We start from the raw sequence: 24,572 nt of genomic DNA, 5'->3' as shown, positions 1-24,572 counted from the left end.
AATTTTTATTTAGAATACCAGGAATGGGAGAAGGGAAAAAACTCGCACGGAATTTTCGTTTAGAATTGGGCTGAATTTCCCTTGTTCTTGCTTGTTCACAATAAAATGTCTTATAGATAAAATCCATATGTTTTGGACAATTTTAATTAACAAATTGTGATACTTTATTACTTTATTACCGGTATAACGATTGCCAAAACACGACCAAAACCGTCGGGGGAGGTATTAATAGACGCGTTTTTGCCTCGCTTCCAATAATTCGAATACTTTTCCGCCTTTGGACTATTGATAACTGGACAAAACGCGTCTTTTCATTTTTCTTTCCGCTTTTTTGGACGGGTTATTGCGGTCGACCTCGGTTTCAAACTGTTTTTCGCGGAAAACTTTTGAACGGGTAGAAAAACTTAGATCCCGTGTTTGTATTCTTAATACTGGAATAACTACGCGTCCTCAGATATCCCAATTGAAGACTTTTTTATAATTTTCTGAAGGACCCATATGGGTGCACTTAAAATTTCCTACTAAATTCGTTCAAAAAAATTTACCATCACAGCAACCCATATCTGATATTCCGATCCCTTTTTTGCTTCCCTGTGTCGCTTTCGACGAAGCAACCCCGGTAATTTTGACACTTCGTTCAGTGTCAAAACTCATGTTCCACGCAGGTTCCACTGGGTTCCACGCTAGTTTGACACTGACCGAAGTGTCAAACTGCCGTGTGTTAGAAAGGGAAAGAAATTGTTTCCCTCTCATACATATCATACTTGTAAACCTGTACAATGGGCGTGACGTTCGGACGTGTTTTTTGACCGCTCTGTAATCGATGTTAATTTTTCTCAAAGCTAAAGCTTTTATCCACTTGTTGACTCAAGTGTAATCAAACAATTTTACTTACCTGTATGTTACATTTTTATATTGTGATTTACAATCATGGTAGGTTGAACTGACCGGTCCATGAGGACCTCACATAGACTGATTGAGTCCGTAGTGTTACCAGAAGTTTGTTTTAACGACCAAACTGAAAAACCCTATCAAAAACCAGGACCTATGTTATAAAATAACTCCGTCCTCTTGGCAAATACTAGAAGCTTCCTAGGACTTAAGGCACTTGCTGCTTCTAGATCTGACAGCTGTATCACTCCTAATAGTTGGAGTCTTAACCTGGCAAGTGCAGGGCACGAGCACAGAACGTGCTCGATCGTTTCCTCCTCCAACCCGCACTTCCTACATCTGCTATCACTGACCAAGCCTAATTTAAAGGCATGTGACGCCAGAAGGCAGTGTCCAGTCAGAATACCCGTCATGAGTCTACAGTCCTCTCTTTTTAACGATAGAAGCAACTGTGTTAGTCTAAGGTTGTAAGACCTACACATAATCTTCGACACTTTACAGCCCCGCGCTTGAACCCACGCCTTTTCTGCTTGGTCGATCATGTGCACCTCTCGCCTTCGCTTAATCTCGCCCAATCTAATTGGGACGTCTACGGAGCAAGCTTCAAGGGATGCGCCCTTTTTAGCTAATTCGTCCGCTTTTTCATTCCCATCTATTCCCATATGCCCTGGGACCCAATATAGATGTATGCTTCTCCCTGTCCCGATTCTCTCCAGAGACTGCTTACACTCTAACACGCATTTAGATGCTGTGCTATGCGAGATTATTGCCTTAATTGCTGCTTGACTGTCAATATAAAAATTAACACGGTTGCAGCTTAAGCTATTCTCTTCCAGGGTTTCTACTGCTTTGGTTACGGCTAATATTTCCGCTTGGAAAACGCTACAGTAATCCGGCAGCCTGTAGGATCTGCTTAATTCCGGATCAGCGCAGTATGATTTACAATCATAATGTGAAACAGTGACTCTATAAAACATATTTTATTTAACTCGGGCATAATAAGTCATAATCAATAAATGTGCTATTTTGCTCAGTTTATGCATTAGTTAGACAGTGTCTCTTTTTTACCATACTAACTTTTGTTGCTTTGCTCGGCTTGCTCTCTAAAATGCCGTGTTTCTGTGCAAATAAGGTAGTGAGATCGCATAAAATAGTGCAATGCGCAAAGTGCAATGATCTTTTTCATTTGGATTGTGTGAATATTCTGCCGGCTGATCTTGAGTGCCTAAGAGAAGCAGGCAAGCAGTATATATGTGACAGGTGTGTTGCTGCTCGGCGAAACTCCCTTCGCTCGCCGCCACCTATTGTTGATCTTGAAGCTCTTGACAGATTCAAGCTCTCGCATACTCATACATCGTCATCATCTGAATTTTCTAAACCAATGCCTGCCTTAGATTTGGCGCTAAAGGAAATCAGTGCTCTTAAATTTGAAAACTCACGACTCACGCTTGGCTGATATCGTCAACTCTTTGCGAGATGAATGCAAAATACTCATTGAGCAGACTGGCGTGCTTAAAGCCGCTGTTCGCTCATTAGAAAAACAGCTTTGTTTAGATGAGCTGCTTTCTGCTATTGCTTCACTAGCCACTGAAGTGAAGGAAATGCAAAATGAAAACAAATACAAGAACAACTGTTTGGACAATAATCATGCTCTAATGGTGGCGGGTAACTATCAAACCAGATTGACAGGGAGTTCTGCGGATGTCACTGTTTTAGACACACTTACAACTGCAACTACGTTATTAAACGGCTCTCTGTCTTCTGCTGGAGTCGGAGTCACCTATAATGCTGCCGCTCTCTCTGCTGTCTCCGCTGCCGCTAGTTCTAATAATTATTGTTCGTTGCCTTTGACAACACAATCTTCAACAATGCCAAATGGCTCTCTGTCATATGCTATTGCAGCTGCTCCATACAACAGTTCTGCTATCTCCTCTTCTGCTGCTTCATCTGCTGTTAGCAATAATCAGCATTCGTCAAATATTATTAACAACAATAATAACAATGTGACTCAGCTTTGTGCCGATTTGCAAAAGCCTTTGTCGTTGGGTACTGCTAAAAACTTGCCTTCGTCTGGTCAGTGGACCAAAGTTCAGCGAAAAGGACGCAAAAATAAAAAGCAAGATATCAATAAACCTTTGCATACTGGAGTTAACAATGAATCCAAAATCTCCCCTAAAGATTCTGTTAGGGTAAATCATCAAAGCAAGACTCGCTCCTCCAATTTGATAATCGGCGTTAGTGATAACACGGAACTTGACGGTGTTAGCTCTAGGAAATGGTATCATCTATCCTCCTTCAAACCAAGTGTTACTGCGGATGGTCTTATTGCTTTTGTTTCCAAAAACACTAACATTAGTGCTCATCATCTCACATGTTTTCCTCTGGTCAAAAAGGACGCGGATATCAAAGATCTGACACGATTAAATTTCAAGCTTGGTGTATCGCATGCACTAGTGGATAAAGTTTTAGATCCCAAGCTCTGGCCGGCAGATGTTAAAATTAAGCCTTTCAAAAACCGTCGTAAAGTTGTTCAAGGTGGCGGTTGTGATGCTTAGCAATCAGTAGTGCCAGACAAACATTTTCCTAGGCAAGTCAGAATTTATTTTCACAATGTCTCTGGTATTTGGAATATGACTTATTCGTTATAATCGAAACATGGCTCAACTCTAATTTTTTTGATGGTGAATTCTTTGATCCTAACTTATATAATGTCTACCGCAAAGATCGAGACTACTGCAAAACTGGATTTTCTAGAGGTGGTGGAGTCTTAATTGCCGTGCGCCGTCATTTTCGGTCATCGCTCGTGGACCTGTCTGACATGGATTCGTTGATCGACCAGCTTTGCGTCTCTGTTCAAGGCAGCTCGAAATTGTTTGTATGCGCTTCATATATTCCTCCGTCTAGTGCGGATTCTGTTTATAAATCGCATGTTGACAATATTGTTAGTTTAATACATACACAGGATGGTAGTAACTTTTGTATCTTAGGCGACTTTAACTTACCAAATATCGAATGGTCAAATGTTGACAATAACTTCGCTCTACTTCCTAAAAATGTAAATAGTTGCGCTGAAATTCTCCTCACTGATAATCTTTTAAGTGTCAATCTCTTCCAGATAAATAGCTTCAGGAATCAGTTATTAAGAACACTTGATCTTTTATTTATTAACGATAATATTAATTATTCCCTAACTGAATGTCTGGGTCCACTGTCGTGTTCCGGTATTCACCATATCCCGCTAGTTTTGGGTGTTGAATTTTATAATTTTGAAAGCATTGTTCCAGATAATGCTACTCCTAGTTTCTCATTTAGGCGTGCGAACTTTGCTAATATTTCCCGAGAAGTTTCTCTAATTGATTGGGAATCTATTTTTTCTGGAAGTGATCTCTCACGCTGTTTCAATGCCTTCAAAGGCCTTATCAATGAGATTTGTAGTAACAATATTCCGCGGAAAATTAAAAAGTGTTACAAAATTCCTTGGTGTACTACTGGGATCAAGCGGCTAAAGAATTTGAGGAATAGGTTTTTTAATAAACTCAAGACTACAAAGTCGTGGGTGTTTAAAATCAAGTACATTCGCTACAACAGGAAATTTAAAGCGTTAAGAGGCTGCGTATTAATTTCACCCGAAACTTCGAATCTTGTATCAAAGATAACCCTAAAGCCTTTTGGAATTATGTAAAATCCAAGAAAGCTACCTCGAGTATTCCCTCGTCAGTTTTTTATAGTGGGTTTCATACCTCTTCACCTATGGAGTCGGCTAACCTTTTTGCAGACTTTTTTCACTCCAATTTCGTTACTCAGCCAGTTAGTGTTCCTGAGTCCTCCTCAATGGTAGACTCTCCCATCAACTTTGGGGCTCTTACTCTTTCTCTAGATGACATTGTTGATGGAATCCGGAACCTCAAGTCGTCTTCCCAGACAGATATTTACGGCTTATCGTCTTATCTCTTTAAAAATTGTCTGATTCTAGCCACCCCGCTTCTTTTAATCTTCAACAAATCTCTCGAGTGTGGTGAGTTCATTGATGCTTGGAAGATAACCTTCATATCCCCCATTTTTAAAAGTGGTAATAAAAGCAATGTTGGCAACTATAGACCAATTGTGAAATTATCTACTATCTCTAAACTTTTTGAGTATGTTGTAAAACAAAAAATTAGTTTTGCTGTCAAGCAATTAATTAGTTATAGTCAACATGGCTTCATGCCTGGTAGATCCACGGTTACAAACTTAGCAATTTTTTCTGAATTTTGCCTTGCAGCCTTCAACAACCGTCTTCAAGTCGACACGGTTTATACGGATTTCTCCAAATCGTTTGATAAAGTCAGTCATCAAATCTTGATATCCAAACTAGCCAGACTGGGCTTTCACTCTATATTTTTATCTTAGATTAAGTCCTACCTTCACTCACGCAAATTTGTAGTTGTTGTTGAAAATACTCACGCCAAGCCTTTTATTGCATCCTCAGGAGTACCCCAAGGCAGTATCTTGGGGCCACTGCTTTTTGTAATTTTTATTAATGACATTTCAGCCTGCTTTCAGCATTCCCATTTTTTGCTGTACGCTGATGATCTGAAGGTGTTTATAACTGTTTCTACTCCCTCTGATGCAGAAAATATTCAGTCTGATCTGAACAACGTTGCTGATTGGTGCCGTAATAATAATCTGCCTTTAAATATTGGTAAGTGCTTTCACGTAACCTTCTCTAAGTCTCGTGGCACAATTCCCACTTCATATTATATTGACGGCTCTCGTCTGTCCACACGTACTGAGATTTCTGACTTAGGCGTAGTTTTCGACTCGCAGGTTACGTTTACCACTCACATAACCTCGATAATTGCTAAATCCTACTCGGTTTTGGCTTTTATTCGGCGATTTAGCTCTGACTTAACAGATCCTTATACTCTTAAGTTGCTGTTTACGTCTCTCGTACGCTCTAAGTTGGAATATGCTTGCTTTATCTGGAGGCCTTATCATGACTGCCATATCAAAAGGCTCGAGCGAGTCCAAAAAGTCTTTTTATGGTTTTGCCTGCGGTCTCTGAACTTTTCTGAGCCGATTCCCTCTTATAATGCCAGATGTGCACTCATTAGCCTTCAATCACTTCAAAGTAGGAGGACCATTCTTTCTCTTACTTTTGTCTATGATATTATTAATGCTGTGATTGATTCACGTTTACTCGAGAGTATTTGTCTCCATATACCCCCTAGATCACTTCGAAATTGGGATATGTTCTATATTGATTGCGCCCGGACCCTATATGCCTCTAACGCTCCCATTTTTAGAGCACTGAAGGAGTTCAATACTATCTCAAATTCTTTGGCCATTGACTTTTCTTTGCCAAAGACCACCTTCAAATCTTTGTTGAGTGTTATAATTTTTTGATTGTATTGCTAAGGTCTGTACTTTTAAGTACAAACTCAAGTAGTCTGTAAGAACATTAGACTATTTTTGAAATTAAATAAAATAAATAAATAAATATTAAAGGCCGCGTTGCCAACCTAAAAAGAAGTAATTAACAAATTATCTGGATCACAAATTGAGCCAGACTTCTATCTGGATTTATCTGGCTCAAATCGTTGTTGTTGCATTTACATGCAAAATTATTTATCTGGCTCAGGATTTTGCCACCGGATGATAGCTACTGTAAATATACTCATACGTACATATATTCTAATACATATTTTAGTGTAGGTAATAGGGTTGTTACCTTTTGCGGTGCTGTAACATTTTTTTGTAAAAATTTATCTAAATACTTCAGACACTATACATCCATTCACTAAAGACCTTTGCACAATACAAAAAGTATTACAAAACCAAATTTGTGAAGTTTGCCAAGAATGTAGGTATGTACATATCCAATACAACACATGTTGAAATTCTATAGAATGAATTGTTCAAACATACTTTTTCAGTCATACAGCATGCATCTCCCGTGTTTCAGTGAGTTTTACAGCTCCGGCTCACGCTCAATTCTCACGGGAATGCTCTGGATCATTAAGAGACTGGAGAAGCAGATGTCGTGAAATTTTCGCACACGTGAAATGTGATAGGCAGATGTCGCTGCTGTTTTTCATTTAAATCATACGGCGAAAGGCTAAGCAGCGACATCTATTTTTGAAAAAGTAGGTATATTAAAGGCCGCGTTGCCAAACTAAAAAGAAGTAATTAACAAATTATCTGTCTCACAAATTGAACCAGACTTCTATCTGGATTTATCTGGCTCAAATCGTTGTTGTTGCATTTACATGCAAAATTATTTATCTGGCTCAGGATTTTGCCCCCGGATGATAGCTATTATTCGTGTATGCATACTCGTACATTTGACTTCATCCGAGGTGGAATGTGTTATGTACACACATACATATGTATGCATGGAAAAACCCAATAAACATTTTTGTTGGAAATTGGTTTGAGGTCAAATGGAAATCCAACTCGTTTTCCAAATTCCAATGTTTAATATCCATTGTACCTCCATTGGAGAACCAACCCATTCTCAAACAAAACGGCACATTTTTTATACGTAAATAATCTTAGTTCTCCACTTGAGAAATTCTTTGATATAAATTTGAACTCCAACATCAATCTCCAATTGGATTCAAATGAAATAGAAAACTTCAAGAATTAAATCTCCCACCCCAATTGAATAAAAATAACAGCGTTGTATATAAATTAATAGAATAAACATAAATTAAAATAAATAGAAATTCATTTTACATATTTAAAAATAAATTAAAAGTATTTAAAAATTTTAAGTAATTGTAATTCATTAATTAGATTCTTACAAAATTTTAAAAATTCTTTGCCACAAAGCTGAGATTTTTTTTTTTTCAAATTTCAATGCACTTTTCAAGTGTCAAATATGCTGTTTACATAACTTCGTCAAAGAACATAACTTAAAATAACCATAACTTTACGAATAGATTCGTAATTAAGATCGTAATATCTTGAATTGAAGGGTAAGATTAGTATTAAATGATATTGTAACGAATTTACTTGCAAATCGTCTTATTTGCAATCTCCTGCTGAGTTCGAATCAGTAAACTGTTGAATAAATAAATCCAATATTGAATAATGGAAAAATGGCCTTTATTAAAGTACTTCACTATAACACTTATACTTTGCAATTAACTGGCTTAATAACCAAACTGATAGCTTAAATATAACTGACTTTCAAAATAATACTGCTATTGCTCGCTAGATATCGTCTTAATCGAAACTGCTTGACAACTCAAATCAAACTGAATTCCAGCGCCTCTACATCTGCGGCCTTTTATACTCTCTGGTTTCCTCGTTCGCATCTTCTAGAATCTACTAGCATTGTCCATGAGCTCTCAAACTTCTCAGCAATAACTAAATTGCACGATTTTATAGCTTCTCTCATACCCAATGCTTGTATGTGTGAGCGACACTTTCACAATTATAATTGCCCACATTTAGGAGCATCTCACATAAGATGTCTGCATATGGTTGTGCCTTGCTTCTCAGCTGCGTGTACCTACATATGTGTAGACATAATGATTGATTCGTTTATGTAGATACAAGTGACTGTCTGCTTTATTGTTGTTGTGACTTTATTTACTTAGCATCAGACTAGGGATGTGAGTATCACTTAGTGTCACTCATAGTCGTCACAATATTATTGGAGAAATAAATCACCAAAAAATTTTATATCCTGAAAAAGACCTCAAAAGTAGGGAAAACGACGCTTTTCGTGTACATAACTTCAATTATCTCAGAATTTATCCGTTTGACCCCACTTTTTTTACATTTTTTGATGTTTCTCGGTGCTTTGAGCACGAACAAAATTATCTCAGCTTTGGTGCAAAGAATATTTAAAATTTTGTAAGAATCGAATTAATGAATTACAATTAGTTCAAATTTTTTACGATTAACTTAGAATCATTAAATTAATGCAATAAATCAATATCTTATTTTTATTTAACTTCAGTAGCATTCTCTTTCTTGTTGTATTGCATATTTTCCACCAGGCGATTGTTGGCTTGATGAAAGAAGGACATATTAGTCCTTTCAAAATTCTCATCGGAAGGGTTGGCAAAGTTTTGATTGTAAGCCTCTGAAATAAAAAGGATTTCCATTATAAATTAAAATAATAATGGACATGTAATAGTTACTCTTCAGGCTCCCGTTGTACTGAGCACTCTAATAGATTTCTTGTTGGGCGTACCCTTCAAAGAGAAGTGCCTGGCAGCTTCATCGCTCATCACTTTTCACCACACCATTTTTATGAAGCGCATGGAATTGCCACAAACTATAGTTTGGAGTTCAACAACCTAGAGAAAAAAGACAGTACGAAGTATACAGTAGAATAGAATATATAAATAAAATAGTTTATATATTTACCCAATATATTTAAAAGGCTATTGGCAGCTACATTTGCAATATTGAATTCTACTGCCCAACTAACTTACTCATAATTTTAGTTGGGCAAATCCTCAGCAATCTCTTCTGAATCGCTTTCCGAGGAAGTTTCTTTAAATTGTTGGCGAGCGCTCCGTCAGCAAAGCCACCGCCGGCCTTACATCACTTCTAATTTTCTTGCTTCTATGGATTTTAATAGTTGCACATATATATATTAAATTAATTAAATACTTACAATATTAAAATTAGGTACTTTCCCGAAATATATCAATTAATTTACTTTTTTCACTACTTTCAGTTTCAATGCTATCCAATCTTTTGACAGATGATTGGCCGGCATCGCCGCACGCATAAATGAATAAACCCGTTACCATCTAAAAAAATTTTAAGTAATACCTCAAATGGACCTCCAAGAGCACTCAATTTGAAAACAAACTTTGGAAAAACGATTTGATCTCCAATTGTTGTAAAAGTTGGATTTCCATTTGAGAACTACATATTTCTCAAAGGTTGGAAAAAAGTTGTACTTGTGCATATTGGGAATACTCTTGCGTCGCAGTTCATATATATACAGTGCTTCATACCGAAAATGGGACAGAAACAAGTTAGGATGAAATCTTACAATAGCCGTGTTTTTTTTTATATATCGTATATACATCTACATTTGCGGATAAACAGACGCTTATCATCACTTAGATAATGTTTAGGAGACCCATCTAGCGGCAATTATTGAAGACTCGCGGCAGTGGTTAAATAACTAGACACGCACCTTTGTTGGCCATAGTATATCATAACCTATAGCTGAATCGGTTGCGGTGAATAGTAGACACCCACCGTTTTTAGAGGTTAAACATAGACACATATTTCAGTTGCATCTGAGTATAATGCATATTGAAATTTAGGAGTACTAATTTTCTGCGCAGCAATTTTAGAAGTGTAGATAAAGTTATGCACTTGGCAGTCCATATATAGCTTAAGTGCATATGTATATAGATGTAAAAAATCACAGCTATTATGTACCCGGCCAGCAAACTACAATTCATATAATAAATTTAATCGCGTTAGTTTATCAATCCTCATATGGATCACATTGTTGTTGCATTTGCATGTTAAATCTCTATCCGTATCTGGTTCATGTTTCATTGGAACACGAGGAATATCGTCGGTACAATGCCAAAGAAACGAATGTGCCATTTTTGTTTAATAGAAATATTATATATCGTTAGCTGTTACGTGGCTGATTGTTTGGGGTGTGAGGAGCGGCGGCAAGCAGGTATGCTTGCGGGCCCAGGCTAGCTCGTCGTCTTGGGCGGGGTATTGCACCACCGCCCTCACCCGCAGCCACATGAACAAAAAGAGGGTTCATACCTGCATGTGTATAGAAAGGAGAGAAAAAGCTGAAAAAATAGAAATAAACGTGAGGGGAAAAGTTAGAAGGGGAAAGCATAAGGGACAGAAAAAGCTGGAGGCCTGTCCTGTCAGGTGGAGTCTACCCTCCCTCTGCAGTGCAACTTGCACTGCACCATGGGCACTGTGCTGACTCCTATCTATTTACCTTGCCCCCAAACCTGACATGAGTCTGTCCCCTGTCACTCAGTCATTTTCCCTAGACACTCACCTTCACCTAACCTTTCTGCGCACAAGCGCAGCACCAACACCAAACTTAAAACTTTAGCCCTGCATAATGAATGTATTAAAATTTCATCCAAGCATAATTCTTATAATTTATTTAAAAAATTTTTGGTTTACAAATTACCGACTAACACCCTACTACCAGTTCAATAATTTCAACAAAACTTTAAACTCAAAGTTTACTACAAAATAATTTTCCAAGGATTTCAAAAGGCTTAACTAGTATCAATTTCTAAAGTTTCTATTTACTCAAAATAAAAATAAAAAAAAAATGCTCAAATATAATGCTGAACTTTATTACTAGCTAACATTACAAATTCATGGGAATGCAGGAAGAAGTTGGTAAATTTCAAATTCAATGCAATACAATATACCTATGACTAATAGACAAAGTGTCTGAACTCAAATATAGAATTTAAACTTTTAGGGCCACCCTAATGCACTATTATTAATAGGAGCTAATTCTAAATCCTAAAGATACAAATTCAAATAAAATAAAATAAGAGGGCGAACAAAAAAAAATCAAGTGCCCTAATCCCTACCCTACCGCAACCGCTCAAGTAAACATAAGATCAAATATGTAGAACGCAAAAGTAGGTCATCAAAGCAAAAGAATTTATATGTTTATGAAAACAAAAGGTATGTATGTAAGTGCAAATGTTCGTTTGTGACGTTTTTCATGCATGTACATATGTTCGTTATAATCTCGTTTTATTTTTCTGATTTGCTAATTCCTGTTCTACTTTTGCAAGAGCAGGAATCTGTGCTAACACATGTACATACAACTAAACAGGTGTATTTTGATAAATTACAATGTTTCACTCAAAACACTCACCAAGTTACTCTTCTCATCCAACGGCGCCGCTGCAGTTGAGTCCGCGAGCTGTAAAGAGAGAAACACTCAAACATACATATGTACATATGACCACGCTCAAACACTGATTAAGATCGCTCACTTACGATCTTGGCTAATGAGCGTATAGATAGTAATAAATGTATAGTCGTGATGACAATATAAAAAAAAAGCGTGGGTAAAAAAAACTCGTAAAAAAAATAAATATGCAAGAAATTGAACAATTTTATGTGGGTGCTTATAAGCAAATCCCTAATGCTCGTGCCGGAAGGATAAGGGTAAGTTTGCCGGAAGTGTCCTGGCAATTATATATAAGTGTGATTTGTGCCAGCAAAAAAAGAAAGAAAGTTCAAAATTCCATAATTTCGAGTTAAAAAAAAAACGCATGTGCGGAAGTGCGGCTATAGGCAGAGCACACCGATAAAGATCGGTGTACTTAAAATATAGTAACTAGCCACAAAAAAACGCAAAGAATCAAAAATAAAAGAATCCAAATAAATGTCGAAAGATAGGAAAATTGCAAAAGGAAATTTAATCTAAGAAATTTACAAAAAGAGCAGAGTGAAATAAAAAAAATATTAAAAAAAAAAACAAAGTGAAGTATTATTTAGACCTTATCAAAAATTTGCTTAGCGCAATTTTCCCACTAACAAGCGCAGACCTAAAGACCATTCGATCCCCGCCCTTAGCTTTTTTTTCCTACCAAAAATCTACATAAAAAAAAGGAATATACATATGAACAGATACATATATAAACGATATGCAAGAAAAATACAAAAGGTGCAAAATAAAAGACTGTTGAAGTTAAGTTTCGATGATTTTCTGCTGCTGCCGTTGTAGTGTGATTTGGTTGTTGGAAATGACCTCCGCTAATACCGTCTTTAGATTTCCTTATATTGTAACTTCTTAGCTGGGTGATGGTAAAAAAATGAATTTGTCGGGCTGGTTGGTGAATGAAGATTGTGTTGTTGTCGTTGTGGTGATATATTGCTGATACAATATGTGGCCGCCAACAGTAAAAGTGTTATCGCTGCTACTGCTTATGTCGCAGGTGGTGATTGTAATGGTCAACAGTAAGAGGTATCGTACCTGTTGTTGGTGTTGCACCGCCGATGCCAAAATAAGAGAACGATGTGTGGTGGCTGGTGAAAGAAAATGGTGAGCTGTCAAAGGACATGTAGTGTTGTGGTATCCGTTTTGTGCCGCCTAAGAGACCAAATAAGTGATGTTGTTTCAGTTGTTGTGGTGGTGCAATATATTGCCGATGACAAAATATGTGGCCGCTGGTGGAAATTGTAATTGCCAATAGACAAAAAAAGGTAGTACTTATAACTGGCGTTGCGCCGCCGATGAAGTGGAGATGGTATAGTTGGTGTTGAGCGGTATGCCGCCAATGTGATGTAGTTGTTGTTGGGCGTTATGCCGCCAAGAAAAAAAATAAATACCGGTTGTGGTTGTTGCGGTATATTGCCAATAAAAAAGGTGCTGTAGTGGTTGTTGTTGTGGTGTGCGCCACCAAATTAAAAATGTAGTGTAGTGCGTGGTTGTTGTTGCCGGGCGGTATTTCGCCAAGTATAATGTATTTGTTTTTGGGCGGTACGCCGCCAAGAACCGTGCCCAGTGGGTCTTCTCCACAGAAAAATCAATTGCGCGCTCTTGCAGAATTTGTTGGCAGAAAACTGCTTCCAGCTCTTTGCACGTACCGCGGAAACTTTCGACACGCACAAATTTTCAAAAATGCGATTAAATTCGCGCACTGCAAACTTTGTGAACTTTTTTTTTTTATTGTTTTTTTCCACTTTCGTTTAAAAGCGCGCACTTCACTTTTGAATATCACCACTAGACTTGCACTGGACACTGTTAAAACAAGACTTTGGCCCCTTGACTCAGTTTTCCCCTTCTTATAGCCACCGCCGTGGTAAGGAACGTTACCCAGAAACGGAAAATTCCTACCTATACAAGCTAAACCTTCTTTTCGGCTTTCCCGTATTTTCCATCTATACAATCATGCACTCATACATCCATACGCTTACCGCTCCACAAAACGAACACCTACACAGATACATTTGGTTCGTGCCTTGACCGCTCGCACTGATGCATTCACACGCTCATAGCCTTTCACAAATACACATCCACATACATAATAACGAACAGAACAAACACATAGTTCCATATCATTCGTCAAGGCTGCTAGGTTGTTAGCAACATGGTGAAATGTTACTTATTATAACAACATGATGCCAAGCGCAACATCTTATTTCCGTTGTAACATTGTGTTCACTATAGGTACAATGTTGTCAATGTTAATGTTATTATGTTATTATTATTTTAATGGCAACATTGCGGCCACGGCACGGACCTGGACACAAAACACATAAACACATAGACGCATATACACTCTGCCACTCATTTAAGCCAGTATGGAGACAGGCTGTCGTTACAGGCTCGCAACCGCCGATGGTGCCTGCACTATGGAGCGTGTGCGTAAAGAATCCAAACGCAGCCTGCTAAGTTTATTTCCTGCGTCCAACGTGTGGCCTCGACCCACGACTCAATGCCGGGCCTATTTTTTTTTCACGCCTTTAAACTTTTGTTCTGTTTAACTACGAACTAAATCACTATTAGCTACTACTTAAACGTATATCACAGATACTACTCTACATATCTAATAGTAAATAAAATATCACAGATAAAATAAATAAAAAAAAATAAATAAAATAAAATAAAATAAAATATCACAGTTAGCAGAACAAAAAAAAATTTATAAAGTAAAATATCACAGATGGCAAAAAAAAAATGTATATAACAAAAAATATCACAGATCAAATAGTCAAGTAGGTAAAATAAATAAATAAATAAAATTAAAAAATAAATAAATGCAAAAATAATCAAATAAATAAAAAGGTGAAAAAAAAACAAATAAAAATAATTTACTAATATAATCACATACGTCAATAAATTAATAAATAAAATACGTCGATAAATAAATAAATAACATAGAACAAGAGTACTAGCACTACAAAAAACATTAAACTATTTTGCAAAAATGTCTTTAGCGTGGTATACGCCAATATTTTTCCCATTGCTGTCGCCAAGTTCATACATTGAGTTCCCTATAACGTTTAAAACAATACATCTTACTTGTTTCGGAGCTAGCTTGGCGTTATAGTTATCGACCTGGGAACTTTGCTTAAAGTTTCGGCGATATACCACTTGTCCAATTTGAAACTTAACATCCCTACTCCTAGTGTCATATACCTTTTGGCTTCTTTCATGGGCCAACTTCAGCTCTTTCATAATTTTGTTCCGAATTAGTTGCAGTTTATCACCCGGGGCCTCTACCTCGCAGTCCACATCCTTCACCGCTGCCAGCTTTCGATATAGCTCATATGATGCAGCATGCTATATCATAGGCATACCGAAAGTGGCGTAGTACGGCGACATGTTGATTGCTGCATGTGTAACGCTGCGGAGCGCAAATGCGGCATCACTGACGCATTTGTCCCAATTTTTCTGATTCTCTTTTATAAATGATCTAATGATCTGTAGGACAGATCGGTTTACCATCTCTGCAGCGTTACACTGAGGTGAATAAAAGGCTGTTTTTACATGTTTTGTGCCATATTTTTCTAAAAAGTTACCGAACATCTCAGAAACAAACTGCTTTCCGTTGTCCGAATGTACGTATTCGGGCACGCCAAAAACATGAAAAAATCCTTTTCCAAAAACTTGACTACTTCAGCTGAAGTTGCCCTTTTCATTGGTTTTAAGAACACGAACTTTGAAAAATGATCTAAACATACAAAGATATACACATTACCATCACTAGATCGCGGATAAGGACCCATAAAATCAATGAAAAGACGCTGGAAAGGTCGCTCTGTGAACTTTTGTTTACCCATCATTGGTTGTTTGAAAACGTTTTGTGTCTTATTTGCTTTGCAAGTTTCGCAATCTTTTATATGGGCGCATACATCTGTGACCATTCCTGGCCAGTAATATTTCTGACGTAGTCGGGATAGCGTTTTGTGTATGCCACCATGACCAGCGGACGGCGAGCTCTACAAGCCCCGGTCGCAATTCCGACGGTACCCAGAGTTTCTCTTTTCGACATTAATTGTTAACTTAGCTTCGCGAAGACACCGAGCGACCTTTTCCAATAAACACATATGGGACTCGAAATCTACAGAACAAACTAACAAATCGTCAAGATAAACAAAAACACATTCAGGTAAAGCGGCCGAAATGCCCTTGTCCATGAGACGACACATTCGTTGTGCTGCATTGCACAACCCGAAAGGCATAACCGTGAATTGGTAAAGGGGTCGGCCAGGGACAGTAAAAGCAGTCTTTTCTCTTGACTTCTTCTCCAGAGAAATCTGCCAGAAAGCGTCCTTCAAATCTATCGCGGAAATAAATCGTGTATTTTGTAGTCGGCTGAGGATTCCATCAATGTGGGGTAAGGGGTAGGCATCCTTAATTGTTCGTTCGTTGACTTTGCGAGCGTCAAGGCACAAGCGGGTTTTCGTCCCTTTTATTACCAGCGATACCGGCGAATTCCAGCTGCTGTTGGACTCCTCGATGACTCCCAGGTCCAACATTCGATCTAACTCTGCGTATATGAGTTTTTGAATAGCTGGTGAAATCGGCTAATGGCGTTGCTTTACTGGCAGATTCTCGTCAACCACCTCGATGACTTGTTCCTCCTTATCTGTTTGGCCTAACCCTAATACCTCGAAGGACGGGAATTGGGCTTTTACACGCTCCAACCTATTATGCTGTTCCGTCGTTAAAACGTATTACACGGCATCGAAAGACAAGTCACCCTCGGCGGGTACAAGCTCCGCCACACTGGCAACACTTGGACACACATTCCCATTCATACCTTTGCTCACCACACTCATACCAAATTCCTGCCAAAAATCTATGCCGAGATAAACCTGTTGCTGCAAGCCTGGTACTATCAAAAATTCCAAATCTTTTGTGGCATTATCCCAAACCACAGGTAACTTTACTACCCCCACCACAGCGGTTTCCTCCCCGTTCGCGGTCCGGATATTCTGGGCCTTGATTGGCATAATCAAGGCTTCCTCTCCCCGAAGGAGTGCAGCTGAGTCCTTTCCTAAGCAGCTGGCGCTCGCCCCTGAGTCCAAGAGAGCCAGGACTTCAAGACCTCCTATAGTAGTTTTCGCAAAAAATCTATTATCACCTTTCACGGTGACTATGGTGGCAATTATTTTATTTTTCAGCCGTTTAAAATATCTTCTCTTCTCACGCATTTTCTCTATTTTCTTAAAATTTCTCTTCTTTCTATTAATATCTATTGTTTCACAAAAAATTCTTGTCCTAGCTTCTTCATATTCAATTTTCCTCTGATGTAAACTCTTTCCCTCGCGCAGTTTCAACTTTCCTTCTATCTTTTCAACTCTCCTATCTACCTTTTCCCTTCTCAAAAACTTTACAGTTGTGCTGCCGGGTGGCCTGTCTGCTGGCTGGAGTCCCCGGTCACCTCCGCCAGCCTGGGGTTTCCCTGCTTCGGTTTAAAAACACAAAAGGACGAATCGCTTCCACACGCAAAACATACTATATTGTGGAACGAGGACGAGCATTTATTTGGTTTTTGTGCTTCTGCCGGGTTTTTCACAAAGTGATCCACCGGCATACCACACGAAAAACGCAACATTAAGTGGAAAGGGGAAGCACAAAAGGAGTTGACAGTGGACTTGGACGTGGGACTAACAGAAGGACGAACACTATTGGAATTTGTGGGGAGTTGATGTTGAGGTTGAGATTGGTGTTGGGGTGGACGTTGAGGCTTCCTATCAAAAGCTTCTATTTTTGCTTCTCCTAACTGCTCAGGAAGCTCGAAGCCTACCCCGCTGACCACTTTAGACCTGCTCTTATTTTCTTTGATCAGTTTTTCGGCTCTCTTGCATTCCGCCTTGAGCTCCGCCAACGAATCCATTTTTATGGCGAAGGTCAAGTTGGCCAGGTACGGTTTGAGGTTGCCCCTGATGATGCCAACCAACTCCCTCTAAGGGATCCTCTTCCGCAAACTAAACGTCATATTGTGGACTTCGGCATACAAGTCATCAAAAGCTTCCGCGGGCAGCTGTTTCCTTTCCATGATTTCACGGACGATTTCATAGTCGGACTCGGCGGATTTGAAGTGGCTTAGCATTTCGGCTTTCAGCTCGAAGTAGCCGAAATCGGTTTCGTCTGCGTGGTCCTCAAGGACCTGCCAATACCACTTCAAAGCACCGCCGGAAACCAGACTATGAAAGTCCGTGAAGAGCTGGAAGTAGGAAATATTATGCTGCTCGCGCATCCTCTCCACCCGAAAGATGAAGCTTTCGACGCTTATACCTTTACCGGTCCCATCGAATTTGATGTGCCACTTTTCAAGGTCAAGCTTCTTCCACCTGGGAGGATCGCTGGCATCTCGCCCGGTACTGTAACTGACCGTTGGTTCATTGACGCGCTCTGCGTTTCCCCCCCCTCCGGCTCCGAGGCTCGGGCGTAGATGCCAAGGAGGACCGATGTACAGACGCTTGCGCAGACGTTTCTATGTCTGCTACGCGGCCACCAAGGTTATCGACACTGGTCTTAATGCTCATCACCTCATTTGCCATTTGCGCCACCAAGTCGTTTTGTTGCGCCATCATCGCCATCATTCGGCTCAGCTGTTCGACATTATTTGCATTTTGGGCCGTGTGGCTTTGAGGAGCATCAAGGCTAGTGCCGACATTCGTTGATGGTGCGTTCTGCGCCGGAACATCACCCCCCTGGGCACCTACGTTTTCCTTGTCGACCATTTGGCACACCAAATCAGTTTTTTGGGAGAAGTTTAGACTATTTTCGGACTCGTTTAACGACACCCCGTTCGAGAAGAGACCCTAATTGGACGTTCAGGGCCAAAAGTTCCGAAGATCCGCGACGCGCACCTATTAAAATAGTCCGTAGGGACAAAGTCAACGGGCCTCGGTATACCCGTGTCAATTTGGTTAAAAACTGAAACAACTATTTGGTTTTCTAGGGCTCGCGCATGGCTCCTAGTTAGATGCCTCTGGGAGTCGAGGATACCCAATCCCCCAACAACTCTATTTTCGACTTCCTTCTCCGACATCCACTGTCGGTATGTGAAAAAAAATTTTACCAAAAAAAAAAAAACAAAAAATCTAAACGCGGAAAGTAACAAAAGTTATGAAACCCCAACAAAGCGACTAAAAGGGAAAGTTCTCAAAGAAGATATATAAGTATTTATTTGAAAATACTCCCAAAGATGTAAATATTGAAACAAAATATGAAGCAAGCAAGGATATAATGGATATAGTTAAGGCTAACTGCAAATTCCAATAACCAAATATACCTATAATATCAACTAATATAAAAAAAAAAACATAATGAAAATATTACAATTAAATTTAGTATGAATGCGTATATATATGTGTGTGTGTAAAAATTCAGGTAATGTGTATATGTGTATCTTAAGGATAAAGGAAATTCAAGTTTGAAACCAAAAAAAAATATTTTTCTAGTATATATACTAGAAAAAATTCAAGTATCGAAATTAATTAAAACCAAAATTAATTTCAACCCCTATATTTGCGGTAAAAATTGCCAAAAAAACAATAATAAAAGGAATATCCAACAATGTATGGATGTATAGGATAAATGTAGAAAATAAAATAATGCAACAAAAAAAACTAAAAGCAAAAACACAATAAAAAATTGATAAACTCCAAAATTTCTAAAATCAACGTGAACACTTTTTGAAAATAATCTGAATGATTATGAAATAACCAACAACCAAAACAAAAAAAATATAAATAAAATTAATAAAACTGAAAATTTAAAAGTATCGAACTTAATGGTTGAAAATAGGTTAACTGAACTTGAATATATATGTCTTGGTGTTTTTGGTGCTGCCTTGGCGAAGGTTCGGTGAATGCAGTATGTTCGTCCGTATCTAAAAATCTAGTGTCAAGTCCGCCGTCATGCTGTCCGTGGAAGTGGGGCACATCACGATCATGGGCTTATCCCTAAGAGTGGATACCACACCTCCTCTCCTAACTATCGTGGCGACGACTGTAAGCCTTACTTACAGGGAATGCTGGACTCCCGGTAAGGTAGCCTGGACAGCTCGCCACGATCTCCTACCTAAGTCCGTCACTAGCTAACTGTCATACCAGGTAGCACTTAGTCAAATTGCAGGAACCCGAAGAAGGAACCCTGGTATGAGCACTTCGCTAATCCCTATCTTATTGTCAAGATGACACTTGTCGGCCAGGCAAACCCAAACGACGTTGCCATCATGACGGCCCCTGTCCAGTCAAAAGACGGAAATAAGGATTGGGTTTGAAAGGAACATGGGATAAAAAACTAAAACAAGGAAATTTGGAATAAAAGTGGAAAGATTAAAGAATAGTGACAAATAGAGTTACTTGAAAAAAATGTGGGAAATAAAAAAGATTATCGGGCTATTATCGTTGGAAATACAAGAGCTAAAAACTGGACGCAAATATTGGAAACAAAACAAAAATAAAAGCGGAACTTGAAGGATTAATGGAGAATAAAAAACTGCAAAGCAAACTATAAATTTAAAAATGATTTGCAAAAAAAAAAAAACAAAAAAAAATATGGAAAGATAAAAAAACTAAAAAGGTGATCGGGCTATTACCGTTGGGCGCCATTGTTACGTGGCTGACTGTTTGGGGTGTGAGGAGCGGCGGCAAGCAGGTATGCTTGCGGGCCCAGGCTAGCTCTTCGTCTTGGGCGGGGTATTGCACCACCGACCTCACCCGCAGCCACATGAACAAAAAGAGGGTTCATACCTGCATCTGTATAGAAAGGAGAGAAAAAGCTGAAAAATAGAAATAAACGTGAGGGGAAAAGTTAGAAGGGGAAAGCATAAGGGACAGAAAAAGCTGGAGGCCTGTCCTGTCAGGTGGAGTCTACCCTCCCTCTGCAGTGCAACTTGCACTGCACCATGGGCACTGTGCTGACTCCTATCTATTTACCGTGCCCCCAAACCTGACATGAGTCTGTCCCCTGTCACTCAGTCATTTTCCCTAGACACTCACCTTCACCTAACCTTTCCGCGCACAAGCGCAGCACCAACACCAAACTTAAAACTTTAGCCCTCCATAATGAATGTATTAAAATTTCATCCAAACATAATTCTTATAATTTATTTACAAAATTTTTGGTTTACAAATTACCGACTAACACCCTACTACCAGTTCAATAATTTCAACAAAACTTTAAACTCAAAGTTTACTACAAAATAATTTTCCAAGGATTTCAAAAGCCTTAACTAGTATCAATTTCTAAAATTTCTATTTACTCAAAATAAAAATAAAAAAAAATGCTCAAATATAATGCTGAACTTTATTACTAGCTAACATTAACATTCATGGGAATGCAGGAAGAAGTTGGTAAATTTCAAATTTAATGCAATACAATATACCTATGACTAATAGACAAAGTGTCTGACCTCAAATATAGAATTTAAACTTTTAGGGCCACCCTAATGCACTATTATTAATAGGAGCTAATTCCAAATCCTAAAGATACAAATTCAAATAAAATAAAATAAGATAAGAGGGCGAACAAAAAAAATCAAGTGCCCTAATCCCTGACCTACCGCAACCGCTCAAGTAAACATAAGATCAAATATGTAGAACGCAAAAGTAGGTCATCAAAGCAAAAGAATTTATATGTTTATGAAAACAAAAGGTATGTATGTAAGTGCAAATGTACGTTTCTGACGTTTTTCATGCATGTACATATGTTCGTTGCAATCTGTTTTTATTTTTCTGATTTGCTAATTCCTGTTCTACTTTTGCAAGAGCAGGAATCTGTGCTAACACATGTACATACAACTAAACAGGTGTATTTTGATAAATTACAATGTTTCACTCAAAACACTCACCAAGTTACTCTTCTCATCCAACGGCGCCGCTGCAGTTGAGTCCGCGAGCTGTAAAGAGAGAAACACTCAAACATACATATGTACATATGACCACGCTCAAACACTGATTAAGATCGCTCACTTACGATCTTGGCTAATGAGCGTATAGATAGTAATAAATGTATAGTCGTGATGACAATATAAAAAAAAAACGTGGGCAAAAAAAAACTTGTAAAAAAAAAATAAATATGCAAGAAATTGAACAATTTTATGTGGGTGCTTATAAGCAAATCCCTAATGCTCGTGCCGGAAGTATAAGGGTAAGTTTGCCGGAAGCGTCCTGGCAAATATATATAAGTGTGATTTGTGCCAGCAAAAAAAAAGAAAGAAAGTTCAAAATTCCATAATTTCGAGTTAGCCGCGGTCTAATCGAGATGGCATATAAAAAAAAAAACGCATGTGCGGAAGTGCGGCTATAGGCAGAGCACACCGATAAAGATCGGCGTACTTAAAATATAGTAACTAGCCACAAAAAAACGCAAAGATTCAAAAATAAAAGAATCCAAATAAATGTCAAAAGATAGGAAAATTGCAAAAGGAAAATTAATCTAAGAAATTTACAAAAAGAGCAGAGTGAAATAAAAAAATATTAAAAAAAAAAACAAAGTGAAGTATTATTTAGACCTTATCAAAAATTTGCTTAGCGCAATTTTCCCACTAACAAGCGCAGACCTAAAGACCATTCGATCCCCGCCCTTAGCTTTTTTTTCCTAGCAAAAATCTACATAAAAAAAGGAATATACATATGAACAGATACATATATAAACGATATGCAAGAAAAATACAAAAGGTGCAAAACAAAAGACTGTTGAAGTTAAGTTTCGATGGTTTTCTGCTGCTGCCGTTGTAGTGTGATTTGGTTGGTGGAAATGACCTCCGCTAATACCGTCTTTAGACTTCCTTATATTGTAACTTCTTAGCTGGGTGATGGTAAAAAAATTAATTTGTCGGGCTGGTTGGTGAATGAAGATGGTGTTGTTGTCGTTGTGGTGATATATTGCTGATACAATATGTGGCCGCCAACAGTAAAAGTGTTATCGCTGCTACTGCTTATGTCGCAGGTGGTGATTGTAATGGTCAACAGTAAGAGGTATCGTACCTGTTGTTGGTGTTGCACCGCCGATGCCAAAATAAGAGAACGATGTGTGGTGGCTGGTGAAAGAAAATGGTGAGCTGTCAAAGAACATGTAGTGTTGTGGTATCCGTTTTGTGCCGCCTAAGAGACCAAATGAGTGATGTTTTTTCAGTTGTTGTGGTGGTGCAATATATTGCCGATGACAAAATATGTGGCCGCTGGTGGAAATTGTAATTGCCAATAGAAAAAAAAAGGTAGTACTTGTAACTGGCGTTGCGCCGCCGATGAAGTGGAGATGGTATAGTTGGTGTTGAGCGGTATGCCGCCAATGTGATGTAGTTGTTGTTGGGCGTTATGCCGCCAAGAAAAAAATAAATACCGGTTGTGGTTGTTGCGGTATATTGCCAATAAAAAAGGTGCTGTAGTGGTTGTTGTTGTGGTGTGCGCCACCAAATTAAAAATGTAGTGTAGTGCGTGGTTGTTGTTGCCGGGCGGTATTTCGCCAAGTATAATGTATTTGTTTTTGGGCGGTACGCCGCCAAGAACCGTGCCCAGAGGGTCTTCTCCACAGAAAAATCAATTGCGCGCTCTTGCAGAATTTGTTGGCAGAAAACTGCTTCCAGCTCTTTGCACGTACCGCGGAAACTTTCGACACGCACAAATTTTCAAAAATGCAATTAAATTCGCGCACTGCAAACTTTGTGAACTTTTTTTTTTTATTGTTTTTTTTCCACTTTCGTTTAAAACCGCGCACTACACTTTTGAATATCACCACTAGACTTGCACTGGACACTGTTAAAACAAGACTTTGGCCCGTTGACTCAGTTTTCCCCTTCTTATAGCCACCGCCGTGGTAAGGAACGTTACCCAGAAACGGAAAATTCCTACCTATACAAGCTAAACCTTCTTTTCGGCTTTCCCGTATTTTCCATCTATACAATCATGCACTCATACATCCATACGCTTACCGCTCCACAAAACGAACACCTACACAGATACATTTGGTTCGTGCCTTGACCGCTCGCACTGATGCATTCACACGCTCATAGCCTTTCACAAATACACATCCACATACATAATACCGAACAGAACAAACACATAGTTACATATCATTCGTCAAGGCTGCTAGGTTGTTAGCAACATGGTGAAATGTTACTTATTATAACAGCATGATGCCAAGCGCAACATCATATTTCCGTTGCAACATTGTGTTCACTATAGGTACAATGTTGTCAATGTTAATGTTATTATGTTAATATTATTTTAATGGCAACATGGCGGCCACGGCACGGACCTGGACACAAAACACATAAACACATAGACGGATATACACTCTGCCACTCATTTAAGCCAGTATGGAGACAGGCTGTCGTTACATAGCTTAATGTGAAAATGTGCTAAGTCATCTTTTACGTACTTTACAGGAGACAAAAAAAATGAATAATTTTTGAAATAACCTGTTTTTCAAAACTGTGAATGAGGATACCTTAGTCGCAATACTTTTGAGTTTAGAAGCAGCTATTTTATGACTTAGCACAATTTCCGCACTCAAAACACATTTTTTCTCCTGACTTAGCACTTTTTACTCAATATGTTTCCCCATCACTCCGCCCCTTTGATGATTGAAACATAACACTAAATATATATATTTCACAAAAAATACTATTTGTTTGTCAAACTATTCCTAACGGTTCTGATCTGGACTCTTTTGCCTGATGGTGCGCAGACAATAATTTATTTTTAAATTCAAACAAATGTTGTGCTGT

The 24,572-nt window shown here is 38.5% G+C and overlaps 1 protein-coding gene across 4 annotated transcripts in view; it reads left to right on the top strand.

Moving 5' to 3' along the window:
- LOC137244038 (uncharacterized) overlaps positions 1–24,572 on the top strand; it is a 290,995-nt gene that overhangs the window by 69,577 nt on the left and 196,846 nt on the right. The window contains exon 1 of one of the 4 annotated variants that reach the window (XM_067772489.1): positions 10,939–12,036. The exons of the other annotated variants lie outside the window; for them this stretch is intronic. The gene's annotated coding sequence lies outside the window, so the exon portion shown is untranslated. Of the gene's footprint in view, positions 1–10,938; positions 12,037–24,572 lie in introns of those variants that run through there. 4 annotated transcript variants of the gene reach the window in all.

Source organism: Eurosta solidaginis, chromosome 3, assembly GCF_040869045.1.
Source record: "Eurosta solidaginis isolate ZX-2024a chromosome 3, ASM4086904v1, whole genome shotgun sequence".
Taxonomy (NCBI): domain Eukaryota; kingdom Metazoa; phylum Arthropoda; class Insecta; order Diptera; family Tephritidae; genus Eurosta; species Eurosta solidaginis.
The sequence above is the reverse complement of the archived record's forward strand: the minus strand, read 5'-3'. Positions and strand labels throughout refer to the sequence as shown.